General features: G+C 41.5%; 1 protein-coding gene across 1 annotated transcript in view; it reads right to left on the bottom strand.

Annotated features, from left to right (window-relative positions):
• LOC144525674 (galactose-specific lectin nattectin-like) overlaps positions 1-3,528 on the bottom strand; it is a 62,226-nt gene extending 58,698 nt beyond the window's left edge. Inside the window, exon 1 of the mRNA XM_078262707.1 lies at positions 3,497-3,528. The gene's annotated coding sequence lies outside the window, so the exon portion shown is untranslated. The remainder of the gene's footprint in view (positions 1-3,496) is intronic.
• Between the last annotated feature and the right edge of the window lie 10,703 nt (positions 3,529-14,231).

Genomic DNA, 14,231 nt, shown 5'->3' with positions numbered 1-14,231 from the left:
GCAGCTTCAAGACGTATCCAGGAACGATGTAGCGTTTGATGTGATTGTGCGAATGGTGCTGTTAGTGGATGAGTTAGGCTTGGGATATGCAGCTCTCACAAAAATGTGTTTGGGGATTCCTGGCCTTCATGTTAAAACATATCAGAGACACCAAAGGAGAGTAACATGTATGGAAACACTCTCTCTCTCTCTCTCTCTCTCTCTCTCTCTCTCTCTCTCTCTCTCTCTCAAAGCAATGTACAGATTTTCATAGCCTACATGTCACATATTAAAGCACCCATATTCTGCTCATTTTCAAGTTCATAACTGTATTTTAAGGTTGTACCAGAATAGGTTTACATGGTTTAATTATCAAAAAACACCATATTGTTGTTGTACTGCCCAGCTCTCACTGCTGCAGATCCTCTTTTCAGCTGGTCTCTGTTTTAGCTACAGAGTGAGACCTCTTTTCTTCTTCAGTACTATCTTTGATTACACATGCTCAGTAGCTCAGATGTAGATCATGTCAGCTAGCTAGCTCCATAGACAGTAAAAGAAAGGCTGTTTCTACAACTTCAGTCAGTTACAAGGCAGGATTAGCTGGGAGACTTCTTCTAAATGAGGACGCACATGGAAGTAGTTCTTTAGTAGATTATGGTGAACTGGTGTGTGTTGTAGCAGTGCTTTGCTATTGAGAACGAGGTAGCATGCTAGCGTTAGCATTATGAGCTAACAGTTGCAGTTAGCCAGCTCGCGGTTAGCCAGCTCGTGGTTAGCCAGCTGCAGATGTTGAACAGCTGACCCGGAGACTGAAGGCAGGACACATTCAGGAACTCAGAACAGCATGGAGGGTTGTTTTCAAAGTTTGTATGAAGCACCAGAGACACAAAATAACTCCCCAAATCCCAGAAAAAGTGTTTTTTTCACAATATGGGCACTTTAAATATATAGGTGTCACATATATACTATACTTTACTGATCGCGATACATCACACTATATTACAAAACAATTACTTTACACAACAGTTACAGTTTTTGTATAATATAATTACTATACAATACTAAACAAATCTGTTATTTTGGGATCCTAAAGAGGTGATGAGTCCCTCAGGCTGATACATGTTTAGCTGTCAGTGCAGCTGCTGTCCCCTCTCCTAGGAGAACCACCAGCTTCTCTTCTGGTGTTAACTTTGGCAAGTTGAGGAGGAAGTGTATCTCTGTTTGACCCAGTTGGTGGTCACTGAGCCTGTCTCTCTCTCTCTCTGACCTGTCTGTCTGACCCAGTTGGTGGTCACTGAGCCTGTCTCTCTCTCTCTCTGACCTGTCTGTCTGACCCGGTTGGTGGTCACTGAGCCTGTCTCTCTCTCTCTCTGACCTGTCTGACCCAGTTGGTGGTCACTGAGCCTGTCTCTCTCTCTCTCTGACCTGTCTGTCTGACCCAGTTGGTGGTCACTGAGCCTGTCTCTCTCTCTCTGACCTGTCTGTCTGACCCAGTTGGTGGTCACTGAGCCTGTCTCTCTCTCTCTGACCTGTCTGTCTGACCCAGTTGGTGGTCACTGAGCCTGTCTCTCTCTCTCTCTGACCTGTCTGACCCAGTTGGTGGTCACTGAGCCTGTCTCTCTCTCTCTCTGACCTGTCTGTCTGACCCAGTTGGTGGTCACTGAGCCTGTCTCTCTCTCTCTCTGACCTGTCTGACCCAGTTGGTGGTCACTGAGCCTGTCTCTCTCTCTCTGATCTGTCTGTCTGACCCAGTTGGTGGTCACTGAGCCTGTCTCTCTCTCTCTCTGACCTGTCTGACCCAGTTGGTGGTCACTGAGCCTGTCTCTCTCTCTCTCTGACCTGTCTGTCTGACCCAGTTGGTGGTCACTGAGCCTGTCTCTCTCTCTCTCTGACCTGTCTGTCTGACCCAGTTGGTGGTCACTGAGCCTGTCTCTCTCTCTCTCTGACCTGTCTGACCCAGTTGGTGGTCACTGAGCCTGTATTTAGTCAGGATCCGTCTCTTCAGTGTGCTGTTGAGTTCTAAATATTGGTCTTTTGAATGATTCATAATTAGTTTTGTTCTGTTGTGTTGTTATGAACCAGTACTGATGGGAGCCTGGTTAGTTATCTTCACCATCAGCTGACTGAGGGGGCTGTTTTAAGGATTTGGCTCTTGGGTTTTAAGTGCTTTGAAATGGAATGTGTCTTTTTGACTTACGTTTAGATGAGTCCAAAATATTACAGCTTGTTTCTATATGTTTAGCAGTAATGGGAAACGTCCCATCTCTTGTACATCTACTCCGACTCAACATCAGCTGGGCTACACTGAGATGCTGTCAGATGGGGACAGTGCAGCATTCAAGGAGGTGGTTACGCTCAACCCATACCCTGGGCATGAAATAGTTCAGTGCATAAATCACGCTCACTAAATGTGTTCTAAATAACCAAGGGTCACTGGCTCAAATGAAGGCAGAACTATGGGCAGGTCTCCAGCCAGTATTGCTATTTCTACATTTGAGGGTGCCTCTGCCATGCTGGCTGTGATGGAGAAATTGTGGCTTCAGAGCACAGACTGTCAATGCAATGAAGGATGACGACATGGTTAGGGATCTCAAAAACCTATAGTGTCCATTCCACCGGTGCAAAGCCAAAAAAGTGAAAAGACACCAGCAGGAGATGGAGGAGGGCCCTACATATGGTGCAGCCATGGATATGTAGACAGTAAACTAACTTGGGGGAACTAGGCTGTGTAATGGTTGTGTTATGTCAGTTTGTGATGTAATGGTCTCCAGTTGAAGATCATGTTGATGTGTTGTTTTGGATGTTATGATCAGTGATGGATGAAGCAATAATGAGTTTTGGATGTTAAACGGTGTGATACATGGATCTTACTTGGACCTAAGGTATAGTTTGTCTGTAATTCATGGCTTTCAATAGAAATTAGTGGAATTTTGCCATAAAAATCTTTAAAGGCTGTTTTCTCAAAATGAGTTTTTTTCTCACACTCCGAGCGATGATTTTCCACTTCTGTAGCACCTACATGAACTAAACTTCACAGTCATATTCCTAACTATATGTTGAAGGTTTTTCCAGAGGGATTTCTTTATATGTCATTCTTGGCCTAATTTATATGACATTTTCTGCCTAAAAATAGAGCGGAAATCAATTTTTTAAGGCTATTGGCAGTATTTGCTGATTTACCGGGTAACAAAAGGAGATATTCATAATCCCCTCTGGTAATGTCTTTTCATTGAATATATCAACAAAATGCAAAAAGAAACTTGTTTTTTTCAATGGTCAGTTTCTTTGCTTCAATATGCAAATTAGCACATATTTAAGTAGATACAGCCTAATTAGCATAAACATAAAATTACAGAAAACTTTCAATAAATTTTTTTCTCCTATTCATGTGAGTAATCAACTGGCAAAGTTTCATGGTGATATTTGTAAGTAAACATCTTTGCCCTATTCACCTGTAGTGTCTCGCCTTAAAAGTAAAAATAGATCAAACTGTGATAATACATTTAAATATAAATACCTTTGCTGAGGTGGTGATTGGCTGACACAGAGGAGAACAAGCTGATGACTGTCACTGAAAGAAAATGCCACAGATCTGAATACTGTTAAACACCCAATAATAACAAATAAGGTTAAACTTCACCTGGATTTACTAATGCATCCACAATCTGCATTTCATTTTCTGCAGTCTAGTATAAACCAATCAAACTATCAAACTTTCAGGCAAAACATTGATTGGTAGTGATAACAGTACACGTTGAAACCTCCATTATACTCACATCAATACGCCTTGTTATGCCTGGTTTGGTTTGCAGGGAAAAGAGAGTCACAGGCCCTTATATACCTTGGAAAGGGGAGTGGTCTTAGTCATGATTGACAGTCCAGTGTCCAACATGACCCCCCCCCCCCCACACACACACACCCTGCCAGACCGGAGCTGCTGTCCAGCGTAGGCGGAGGGACCATGACGTATGCTAATATTGCTAACTAGCTCCTGGCGAAGCAGGAGAGTGGGAAAGCTGCTGGCTGAGTTTGAGATGCTGCAGCTGCTACTGATGGTCCAAAGCTGTGTGAGCTGTCGTTTGTAATCATTTGTAATCAACGTTAGTGTTGCACCTAACCAATCCAACTAACGTCAGCATCACGTTACAAATGACTGACTTGTGACTTTGATTGGCATAAACAATATCACTGGCCCGAACAGACCAGCGACTAGCCAATCAACTTGCACGACATATTATTTTACTGGCCAAGGGCCATCGGACCATTGCCGGACCATGTCGAACCCTGCAGTCCAGAACCCAATTTGTCGAATGAAAGAATCTTCAGGGAGACCACATGGTGCAATAATAGACCTTTATTCAATTAAAAGACCCTGAGGAATTTCTCTGCAGAGAAATGACTGACTTTCCTTTAAGCCTTTGTTCCTTTAAACAGGCACACACCTGGAAACGACAACTCCATATAAGGTCACTTACACGCCTCATGCTCTTCCAATCATTCATCTAACCCAGTTGTTTTTTTTGCTAGCACCACCTCATTTATCTAAGCTTATTACACCATTTACACCAGCAGTCCAGCTCTCACTCTCCTCTCTCTTGATGCTGGTCTCTCGGTCATTCCCCTAGTAAACAAAAAATCAGGTTGTTAAAGAGCATTGTCCTACCATGTCCCTAACCTTTGGAACGGCCTTCCACTACAAGTTAGAAAAGCTAATATCAACTGATATTAAACATACACACACAGACACACACAGACACACACAGACACACACATACCACACACAGTGGGATTAAAAACCCACCTCTACTCATTACACTATAGCCAACCATAACACACCACTCTTCCTGCGTCTTTCCCAAACAAAACTTCTCACTTATTCTCTTATTTTGCTGGTTCTGTATTTGTTTATTATTACTGCTTGTTTTGTTGTTCTCTGATATTTCTGTGTTCCTTTAATTGTAAAGTGCACTGAGACCATCTAGCTGCCAACACATGGCTCCTCAACGTGGCTACATTGTGGCTAAGGGTCTTACCACCACACACACACAGAGACACACACACACACACACACACACACACACACACACACACACACACACACACACACACACACACACACACACACACACACACACACACAGACACACACACACAGCACACACACACACACACATAGCACGACAGAGCAGCACACACACACACACACACACACGAGACACACACACACACACACACACACACACACACACACACACACACACACACGCACACACACACACACACACACGCACACGTACACACACATACACACACACAGACACACACACACATACACACACACAGAGACACACACACACACACACACACAGACACACACACACACACACACAGACACACACACACACACACACACACACACACACACACACACACACACACACACACACACACACACAGAGACACACACACACACACACACAGAGACACACACACACACACACAGACACAGACATACACACATACACACACATATACACACACAGAGACACACACACACACACTTCCAAAGACTGAAAGGACTTGAATCTGTTTCATGCTGCTAACTTAAAACGAACCTAGGGGTTACTAACAGATAACAGTAATATTAATAACAGATTAATAACTGTCCTAGCCCTAATAACGAGCCCTTTCACGGAGCTCCCACAGCTCTTCGTTCAGTAAACTGTCTGTATTCTTACAAAGTTTTGATTAGCATGAAAACATGTCCCAGAGAACGGCAGAGTGGGTACTAATCCTTAGGTTCGCTTTGCGCCGGAAATGTCCTTTAACCAACAATCTTTTCATGATGCTAACATACATTAATCACTGTTTTAATGTTTTTTAAAAACATGTTTTACTATTTAAGATAGCTTATATATATTTCACCTTCATTCATAATTTTTCTAGTTGCCTTTGTGCTCTGTTTACTTAAAAAGATGAATAAATAATGATGATAATGTTTTATTGATCATCAGAGGTCTCCAGCTGTGAGCAGTGTGACTGAGTTGATCCACTGGGATCATAGGTGTAGATTTCAGGGGGATGCAGGGATAGGTCTCCCCCAATATTTAGAAGACGTAGATTTGTCTCCCTCAAAAAATATGAAAAACCCACTCCTGAAAAGAGGTCAAAATATCCGTTGAGGGGGCTCAAAACATGTACGTAACAATAGAACTGTTCACACAAGAGTTAGATACCAACTAACATTTAAATGGTTGTTTCCAAATTGCCCTTCAAGCTCAGGGAACGCTGGAGAGCCAAAGCTCATGCCATCTGGGAAGCCTCAAATTACTAATTTCACAAACATGATTGCATTTCTTGAGAGACATGTGAGAGTCTTGGCAGACCCAATCTTTGGAATTGTTGATGGTGTAAGCCTACAGGTTGTTGGCTTAAATACTTCCAACAAGCTTAAACCGCAAGTCAAAGAGCAGATGAAAGGAAGCAGTTTTGCTACAAGAGTGACTCCAATGGATTCTGATGAAGACTGTAGAGAATTGCACAAAGAAAGAGACCATGTCACTGTCACTACATTGGCCGACTTAAAAAGAAAGCCAGCTGTATCAAAGGACCCATCCCACCCTGGACACTGCCTGTTCTCACCCCTCCCCTCCGAGAGTGGGTACAGAGCAATGACATGTAAAACAAATGGGCTGAAAAACATACACACACACACACACACACACACACATACACACACACACACACACACACAGACACACACACACACACATACACACACACACACACACACACACACACACACACACACACACACACACACACACACACATATATATACACACACACACACACACACAGACACACACACACACACACACACACACACACAGACACACACAGACACACACACACACATACACACACACACACACACAGACACACACACACACACACACACACACACACACACACACACACAGACACACACACACACACACAGAGACATACACACACACACACACAGACACACACACACACACACACACACACACACACTCAAACTCAAAAACAGAAACCCACTCCTGAAGAGAGGTAAATAACGTGTACGGAAAAATAGACCTGTGTATAATTAAAGAAAACATCAGGAAGTGAAAAATAAAGACAGATTAATGTAGATTTAAACTTTGGAGCTTCTGGCTTTAACGAGGTCTCATTCTCTAACAGATTAGCTGTTGAGATGGACATGATTCCTAAAAAATAACATCCGGAAACACGTGTGATGTTTTGAATGTGAAGAAAAATTTGAACAATAAAGGAGAATAATCATTTCCTTTACATGAATAAAGTAGGGCTGTCAGCATTAACGCGTTAATCGCGACGCTAGCTAGTTAACACTATACTCGACAGCAGCTAACGTTAGCCTACCGCTAGTTAACACTATACTCGACAGCAGCTAACGTTAGCCTACCGCTAGTTAACACTATACTCGACAGCAGCTAACGTTAGCCTACCGCTAGCTAGTTAACACTATACTCGACAGCAGCTAACGTTAGCCTACCACTAGCTAGTTAACACTATACTCGACAGCAGCTAACGTTAGCCTACCACTAGCTAGTTAACACTATACTCGACAGCAGCTAACGTTAGCCTACCGCTAGCTAGTAGCTGGATTAAACAGGGTTAAATGCTGACAGCTAACACTAAACGGTGTAAAGTGTGACTGTGTTTTACTGTAGAGGATTCAACACCGGGATGTAACAATCTGCAGCTGCCGTCGGAGAAACAACACAGACGGTGTGTTCAATGAAACTGGTAAACTACAGACTCGTGGTGCAATCAAAGTTGTTTGTTCAAATGTGTGACTAGATTAAATATATAATAAACAAATACAAATCTTAAAGTCAAGTCCATAAACTCACTTTCTTTGCATTCATTTGATTCCCAGTTTAGATCCTCTGGTAAGAATGAACTTAAAAACTGTTCTGAAATGCAAAGTAATAGCATTATAATCATGTGATAAAACATGCGATTAATCGCGATTAAGAAAATGTAATCATTTGACAGGAAATTAAGAGTTTGACAGACAATATTTCGTGAAGGACGACCCCCAGACCCCCCAGGTATAATGTCCCCCCCCATCAATGTTGAAACCAAACCTACACCCTCGACTGAGAGTCAGAAACATCATCAGATCCAGAGGTTCAGCAGTCCGTCTGTCTGTCATTAAAAAATCTGAGACGGGTTCCAACATAACCGTGCAATGCAAATAATGTTTCCCAGCGGTCAAACTGTTGATGTCCAACCTCAGGAAACATCTGCAGGAAGGTAACTTACAGTAACTTCAAGCAGTTCATGGTTAACAGTTGAAAACATTCATTAGAAAATTAGAAATATATCAGAAATTGAGACCAGAGTGCAGTAAAACATTTCACTGCATACATTAGTGTGACTGTAGGATTAGTGTGACTGTAGGATTAATGTGACTGTAGATTAGTGTGACTGTAGATTAGTGTGACTGTAGATTAGTGTGACTGTAGGATTAGTGTGACTGTAGATTAGTGTGACTGTAGGATTAGTGTGACTGTAGGATTAGTGTGGCTGTAGGATTAGGGTGGCTGTAGGATTAATGTGACTGTAGATTAATGTGACTGTAGATTAGTGTGACTGTAGGATTAATGTGACTGTAGGATTAATGTGACTGTAGGATTAGTGTGACTGTAGATTAATGTGACTGTAGATTAGTGTGGCTGTAGGATTAGTGTGGCTGTAGGATTAGTGTGACTGTAGGATTAATGTGACTGTAGATTAGTGTGACTGTAGGATTAGTGTGACTGTAGGATTAATGTGACTGTAGGATTAGTGTGACTGTAGATTAATGTGACTGTAGATTAGTGTGACTGTAGGATTAGTGTGACTGTAGGATTAGTGTGACTGTAGATTAGTGTGGCTGTAGATTAGTGTGGCTGTAGGATTAGTGTGGCTGTAGGATTAGTGTGGCTGTAGGATTAGTGTGACTGTAGGATTAATGTGGCTGTAGATTAGTGTGACTGTAGGATTAGTGTGACTGCAGGATTAGTGTGACTGTAGGATTAGTGTGACTGTAGGATTAGTGTGACTGCAGGATTAGTGTGACTGTAGGATTAGTGTGACTGTAGGATTATGTGACTGCAGGATTAGTGTGACTGTAGGATTAATGTGCCTGTAGGATTAATGTGACTGTAGGATTAATGCGACTGTAGGATTAATGCGACTGTAGGATTAATGTGACTGTAGGATTAATGTGACTGTAGGATTAGTGTGACTGTAGGATTAATGTGGCTGTAGATTAGTGTGACTGTAGGATTAATGTGGCTGTAGGATTAATGCGACTGTAGGATTAGTGTGGCTGTAGGATTAATGTGACTGTAGGATTAGTGTGACTGTAGGATTAATGTGGCTGTAGATTAGTGTGACTGTAGGATTAGTGTGACTGTAGGATTAGTGTGACTGTAGGATTAGTGTGACTGTAGGATTAGTGTGACTGTAGGATTAGTGTGACTGTAGGATTAGTGTGACTGTAGGATTAGTGTGACTGTAGGATTAGTGTGACTGTAGGATTAGTGTGACTGTAGGATTAGTGTGACTGTAGATTAGTGTGACTGTAGGATTAATGTGACTGTAGGATTAGTGTGACTGTAGATTAGTGTGACTGTAGGATTAATGTGACTGTAGGATTAATGCGACTGTAGGATTAGTGTGGCTGTAGGATTAATGTGACTGTAGGATTAGTGTGACTGTAGGATTAATGTGACTGTAGATTAGTGTGACTGTAGATTAATGTGACTGTAGATTAATGTGACTGTAGGATTAGTGTGACTGTAGGATTAGTGTGACTGTAGGATTAGTGTGACTGTAGGATTAGTGTGACTGTAGGATTAATGTGACTGTAGGATTAATGTGACTGTAGGATTAATGTGCACGATTTCAGAATGTCATCTTAAAAAAAGTTAATTTAAGTTTATTTTTTAATTGTGTCCTCATCAATCAATCAATCAAGCTGAGAATACTGCTGTACTTTTACTGCATGAAGCTGGGAATACTGCTGTACTTTTACTGCATGAAGCTGAGAATACTGCTGTACTTTTACTACATGAAGCTGAGAATATTGCTGTACTTTTACTACATGAAGCTGACAATACTGCTGTACTTTTACTACATGAAGCTGACAATACTGCTGTACTTTTACTACATGAAGCTGAGAATACTGCTGTACTTTTACTGCATGAAGCTGAGAATACTGCTGTACTTTTACTACATGAAGCTGAGAATATTGCTGTACTTTTACTACATGAAGCTGACAATACTGCTGTACTTTTACTACATGAAGCTAAGACTATTGCTGTACTTTTACTACATGAAGCTGAGAATATTGCTGTACTTTTACTACATGAAGCTGACAATACTGCTGTACTTTTACTACATGAAGCTAAGACTATTGCTGTACTTTTACTGCATGAAGCTGAGACTATTGCTGTACTTTTACTGCATGAAGCTGAGACTATTGCTGTACTTTTACTGCATGAAGCTGAGACTATTGCTGTACTTTTACTACATGAAGCTGAGAATATTGCTGTACTTTACTGCATGAAGCTGAGAATACTGCTGTACTTTTACTGCATGAAGCTGAGACTACTGCTGTACTTTTACTGCATGAAGCTGAGACTACTGCTGTACTTTTACTGCATGAAGCTGAGACTATTGCTGTACTTTTACTACATGAAGCTGACAATACTGCTGTACTTTTACTGCATGAAGTTGAGACTATTGCTGTACTTTTCAACATCAATCAATCAATCAACATTTATTGATATAGCACTTTACAGTAACCAGCAGGTATCCAAAGTGCTTCACATCAGAAACCAAGACTAAAACACACATCATATAACATATCATACAATAGAAAGACTGACACATAGAAACAATAAAATCAGAAAAGGTTACGTATAAACAGGAGAGGGAAGCTGTCACACCACTACTACGTATTAAGAGCCTTTCTAAACATACGTTTTGAGTTTAGACCTAAAAAGCGCTACATCTGTAGTCGTCTGATTATCAGGGGTCACTTATTCCAGCGTCTCGGGGCAGATCACCGTTCGTACTTTGACCTCGGGACTAAAACCAGCTGATTTGAGGACCACGAGGACCGGTTGTGCTCACGCAGCGTTAAGATCTCGGACAGATGCTCCGGGGCCAGGCCGTTTAAGGCCTTGAAAACAAACAATACAATCTTAAAATGTATTCTATAACGCCCAGGGAGCTGATGGAGGGTGCAGAGAACGGGGGGGATGTGTGAGCGTCTACATGTATTTGTTAAAAAGCGAGCAGCAGCATTTTGTACCAGTTGAAGTCGTGAGATGGAGGTCTGGGTCAGACCAACAGAGAGAGCATTACAGTAATCCAGCCTTGAACTAATGAAAGCATGAATAGCCTTTTCTAGATCGTGCCCGTTAAGGTTTAACTTCAGCCAGGAGACGAAGCTGGAGAAAGCTCATTCTAACAACATTACTGATCTGCTTATCAAATTTCATGTTGCAATCAAAAGTAACTACGCCATTGTTTTTTTTATTTATTTATTCGGGACAGTGCACATTAATGAACAATCTAACATTTCTGTAGAGACTGTAAATGAGCCAGGTTATAGCAAAAATGCTAATGTTCACCTGTAGTCCCGAGGCAGGAAGACAACATACAAGATAATACAACACAAAAGAATATGACAATATACAATATATTGCAGTCAGTTTGTCACTAATTGATCTTTGTGAAAATACATTACGAGCATTGCTATGTACACATTTTCTAGTGAGAATTGAAGTTTTGACAGTAGTACAATTTTACATTTTCATGCAGTCCTGCCCCTTGTCTACTAAATGTTGTGAGGCCATTTGTGTCATCACCCAGATAATAGCTCCCTGAGATCAGCACCTGCCAACAGTGTCAAAGGTTCTGGGTTTGAGCCCCTGGTGTTGCATGATGATCGTACATATTCTGGATTAGACTGTAGTGATAGTGGCTGTCTGGGGGCTGACTGTGGATGTGTCCCTGGGGCTGGTGTCAGCTCTTATCCCGACTGAAGTCTCTTAGCGCCGGGGTGAGTGAGGCAGACAGACCGGGGTGTGCTAGCTGGCTAAATTAGCATTTGATTAGTTTATCTATGCAGTTAACGTTACGTGGTAAACTTATTCGTGGCTAAGCCAAGTGCTTTCAACTGTGGTCAAAACAATCATACTAAAAAATAGAAAATTCCGGAAGACCTTTTGACAGTGTGCCGACTACTTTAGTACACATCCCAATAACACTGACTTAATTGTTTGAGAGAGAAAATACAATGGTTGAGTAAAGGCTATCTTCACCACAGGTATATAGTTATTATCATTAGTAACAGCTGTGCTGGGCTACCTTATGCTGGATTTTATGTTTGTGGTGTCAAATATATATGACACCGAGCAGGTTATGAAAAGGGAACCGTCTGCATCCTTGGATTGACGATACATAAACATATATCACAATATAGATATCAAAATGCCCATTCAGCCCAATAAAGGCCATAGTCTTGTCATCCGTTTAAACTTTTAATGACATTTCTACGTTACTGTATGGCGGATCGGTATGGCCCCAAAGAGGGGTGGTTTCGAGCTCTGTTTTAAGATAGAAGTCGGTCAGATGTTACTGGGTCCACCGTTGAGAGTTGAGAGCGTATAATGCGGTTCTGATTGGCTTACCCTTGTATTCTTACCCTAACCCTAACCAATCCCCACTCCCCATGCCTAAACCTAACGACCATGATGCAATCAGCGGGCTCTCTGGCAGCTCAGCAGCCTCGTCACGTGACCGAACACCTCCCTCATCTTCAGTCCGTGGAGGACCGGGTTCTGCACGGTCGGAACCAACACCATCAGCACCAGGTGGTGAGCGAGGTGGCGGGGTCACATATATATATATATATATAAAACAATAGTTACACCTGCTGGAAAGTTCTACATACACTCATCTCAATTATTGCATATTTAAATGAGTTTTCCTCCCTATATTTTTTATTATATATTATTTCATTATTGCCTATATCTATATGAGTATCAATCAAGTGACGCAACCTAAGTAACTGTGTGTATGTGACGATTAAGAATAACGTTTGATTGTTTTTTGTTTATCTCGGATATGAAAGAGATTCTCAGAGAACTAACGCTGTCAAATGAACAAGGAAACCTGTAACCTGCTGCGTTATTACAACTAGTAACGTTGTCGTTAAGAATTGAGCCCAAAGCAGATTCACAGAGGCAGAAAAAGTTCTTTCTTCGGAGCAGAGACAGTCAACCCGGTCTCACGCCAGTTTGTAAATAGTCATGTTATTTTGATTCATTATTTTGTATACAGGTCATTTTCGAACGTTACCATTTCATGAACTGCCATGAGACTGGGCTGCTCTGGGGGATGCAACAATGGAGATTTTCTGCTTTTCATACTACTCCCTACCGTACATACATTCAATAACATAACCATTTCACGAACTACCATGAGACTGGGCTGAGACGGTTCACCTAAAGACAGACATCTGTGGAAACGGCCGTGGCCAACACGTCTCCTAACTTTGGAGCGTTATTTATCAGGACATGGATTCTTTAGATCGTCCAGTTTCAGATGATACCAACAACTTCACTCTACCTTTAAAACAGACACTCTTAAAAGATCCATCTCGGGATTTTATCAATCCATATCGATTCATCTTTGATTTAACGTTGAAAGGAGCGACAGAAAGAAAGTAATCAAAAGCAGAGAAAAAAATCTGTGAAAAACTCTGAAAAAGCGACAAAAACATTATAAAAGCGTTGGGATTGATATATGATCATTGAAATGAAGATCCTTTTGCATTTTATTTATTGTATCAAATCATAACCAGAGTTATCTCCAGATACCGTATTTTCTGGACTATAAGTCGCATTTATTTAGAAATTTATTTCACAAAATCCAAGACCAAGAACAGACATTTAATCTGGAAAGGCAAGTTATTAAACTACCCAACAGCAGCCAGAACAAGGGGCTGAATACGGTAGGTGTCCTCTATGTTAACGTAACACATTAACAGTTATTAAACTACCCAACAGCCCCCAGAACAAGGGGCTGAATACGGTAGGTGTCCTCTATGTTAACGTAACACATTAACAGTTATTAAACTACCCAACAGCCCCCCAGAACAAGGGGCTGAATACGGT

The sequence above is a fragment of the Sander vitreus genome, chromosome 11 (genome assembly GCF_031162955.1).
Source record: "Sander vitreus isolate 19-12246 chromosome 11, sanVit1, whole genome shotgun sequence".
NCBI lineage: Eukaryota > Metazoa > Chordata > Actinopteri > Perciformes > Percidae > Sander > Sander vitreus.
This window is presented reverse-complemented; position numbering and strand designations above follow the sequence as displayed.